Source organism: Sinocyclocheilus anshuiensis, unplaced genomic scaffold (genome assembly GCF_001515605.1).
Source record: "Sinocyclocheilus anshuiensis isolate Anshui unplaced genomic scaffold, SAMN03320099.WGS_v1.1 scaffold1503, whole genome shotgun sequence".
Classification (NCBI taxonomy): domain Eukaryota; kingdom Metazoa; phylum Chordata; class Actinopteri; order Cypriniformes; family Cyprinidae; genus Sinocyclocheilus; species Sinocyclocheilus anshuiensis.
This window is the reverse complement of record NW_015554170.1, coordinates 375599-379055: the sequence shown is the minus strand read 5'-3', so window position 1 is coordinate 379055 and position 3457 is coordinate 375599.

Sequence of the window (3457 nt, the reverse complement as noted above, 5' to 3'; positions counted from 1 at the left end):
GAGAGAGAGAGAGAGAGAGAGAGAGAGAGAGAGAGATGATTCAAACCTAGATACAACACATTACAATAGACGAAACGAGATGACACAAAAGCATGAACAACCTTCTCCATATCTTCAAAAGAGAGGATGGACTTCAGCTTAGATATTGACCTTAGATGGAAAAAGCTATTTTTAACAACAGCATTAATTTGTCGGTCAAATTTGAGCTCAGAGTCAAAGATGACACCAAGGTTTTTTACACAGGACAGTTTCTTCCCAGGAAACTGCCCCAGGCAGTCATAGATTTCATTAACATAACCCTTATTACCAAATAAAATCATCTGTCTTATCTTCATTCAATTGAAAAAAAATATTTGCCAACCAGCACTTAACCTCTGTCAGACATTGATGAGAGAGAGAGAGAGAGAGAGAGAGAGAGAGAGAGATGATTCAAACCTAGATACAACACATTACAATAGACGAAACGAGATGACACAAAAGCATGAACAACCTTCTCCATATCTTCAAAAGAGAGGATGGACTTCAGCTTAGATATTGACCTTAGATGGAAAAAGCTATTTTTAACAACAGCATTAATTTGTCGGTCAAATTTGAGCTCAGAGTCAAAGATGACACCAAGGTTTTTTACACAGGACAGTTTCTTCCCAGGAAACTGCCCCAGGCAGTCATAGATTTCATTAACATAACCCTTATTACCAAATAAAATCATCTGTCTTATCTTCATTCAATTGAAAAAAAATATTTGCCAACCAGCACTTAACCTCTGTCAGACATTGATGCAGAGACTGCAAAGCACATTTATGGTCCTGTTTCAATGGTAAATAAATTTGATAATCATCTGCATACAAGTGATAATGAATCCCAAATTTTTCAAAAATAAAACTCGATGGCAACATATACAGAGAAAATAAAACTGGTCCCAGAATAGAGCCCTGAGGAACCCCACAGACAAGCTGCACCGCTGCTCAGTGTCCAGGCTCCTTTAGCTACACCAGTGCCTCAGCAATGGTAAAATTTCCTTTTCTATACCAATTGTCACTCATTTAGTCATTTGCCATTAACCAGCAAATCCCACAAACTCACTTAACAGCATGTAATTACCTAACCAACAGTTATATATTTCCAGGCTGTTGACGAGCACTGCATTCCTGGAATGGATAATGGACCGGGTGGATGTGTTCGCGGAGTGTCTGGTGGAGCTGCGCACACAGACGAGCCTCACACTTACCAACCAACAAGTTGCGACCATTGTGGGTTTGTGGCAGAACCTGGACCAATTTGATAAAGACAGGGTCTTTAGAAAGGTGTATGCTGCCCGTCATCAAGACAGGCTACTTACAGGACGTTTTAGGTCCCCGAAAAAGAAAGCTGTCTTCACTCCTGGTGTCGACAGCACAAAAAGGTGTGTTTTGGGTTCTAGCGGCTCTCCAGCACAGTGGCCTAATTGCTGTCGCTTTGTTGAAATGATTTTCATAAGGTTATGTAACATCCACCGAAGCCCCATAAAACAGCAGACAGAATCTCTGTCTAGGTGGGATCTCATTCTTCGTGATTACAGAAGAATGCGGAAGCTAATCCTAAGCAATGGAACGGTGATGAGCGAAACAACCCTTCAGCTAGTTGAGGTAAATCAGAGGACCCTTACAACGTAACACAATAACCATTTAAAGGGTCAGGAGGTATCCGTGCTGTTGCAAGGGCTGGACCTTTCAGAGGCACATCCAGTGGCATTGGATGCTCTGCCTCCAGCACGAGTACAGCTTGTTGTGCCTCCACAATATAGCCTACCAATTGCATAACTACCAGATGCCACCAGACACATCTGGACAAGCAAAGACAAAGTTTAGAAATATCAAGCCCTCAGCTGCCTGTACATCTGCCACAGCAACTTCAGTTGGGCCATCAGCCTTACACCCTCAGCGTTCAGCCAGCTAAGAACAATTTATCCCAGGCCGACAGCACCACACCCATTGGTTCCTGACACACCCACTGCCCCTGTTGTGTCTCAGATGTTTCTGGTGCCCTGCCCAGCCCCATTTTTCACCATTAACCCTGGAGCAATTTCCTCGGACCCACCTGCAAATGACACAGATACCCCAACCAAACGGTCATACAATCGTACTGTAAAAGCAAATTCGTGCAGAAAGTGTGGCCAATTTCATACACAAGAAACTGGCCATAGCCAGTACAAAGGCAAAATATTTTTTCCAAATAAAGAAAAAATTACTAAGGAGCAGTGGTTACAGAATATGAGAAAATAACACATTTGTTTCAGTGTGATACATTCATTTTGCTCTCTTGGTTGGATCTGTTCTGTTTTTTATCTTCCAGCCATATTTAATGTTAAAATATTATACTGTGCACTGTTAAATCGCCGACAAATGCCCGAAATCGGAGGCAAATCGGTGCTCGTTCACGCGAGTGACAATCACGCAGTGTGAATTATCAAAGACGCAAATCTCAGGGAATCGCCGACACGTCGCTGACTAAATATCTGGAGCTGTCTGCAATTCACAATCAAGCTGTGTGCAAAGATTTCTGACTGAAAACTACATCGGCGATGGCCTACAGCCAATGAGAGACCAAGATACAGGGCAGAGGGAAGTTCGGGGAGGAGTTATAGACCAGAATATCAATAGTTTAATAGATATATGAACAATTATATCATACAGAAACAAGCACAAACATTTGCTTGACCAGCCACAACATCAGCATAACAGTTACTGCAAAATTATTTACCTCCAACTCTCTTTGCAGAACACCCAATCCCTGTTCCCTGCATCTCCCTCCTGCATAATCTGTTTTTCTTTTTCTCCTTGTAGCTGGAAATCAGCTCACAGACAATTTGCGGGCTATATATATATATTTTTTTATAATTCCAGTCTTGCTCGAGAACTCCGGTCTGACGCACGCAGGTTCTTGAGTTATTTCCTTATCACTTCTCTCGTGTGTTTTGTTGTGAAACGTAGTTTGCGGACCAGACAGAGTTGTCCGCAATTCTTCCTATTGTAAAGTCATGCAGTGTATAACCTCCTGTCGCCGATCCATTGTGCAATGTGAACACAGCAGCGACTGACTGCTACCTCAGATAGTCGTGCAGTGTGAAAACCACAGTGACCCGACGACTTTGAAAATCGTGCAGTGTGAAGTAAAAGAAGAATTGCTCACTAACACAGATTTAGACAGATTTGTGAACAATATTTGAGAGAAATAGGCCTTTTGTGTACATAGAAAAAGTCTTAGATCTTTGAGTTCAGCTCATGGAAAATGGGGGAAAAAACAAAAGTCTTGCGTTTATAATTTTGTTCAGTGTATAATAGAAGTATTTCTGTCTGTGTAAAGTGTTTCCTTTACACACAAAAGTTAATTTGCTTTTCTGTGAGTATTGTAAGTGGCTCTTAAAAGAGTAATTTTTTTTTTCAGCTAGCTACAGCACAAGATGTTCCCAGGGCACAGA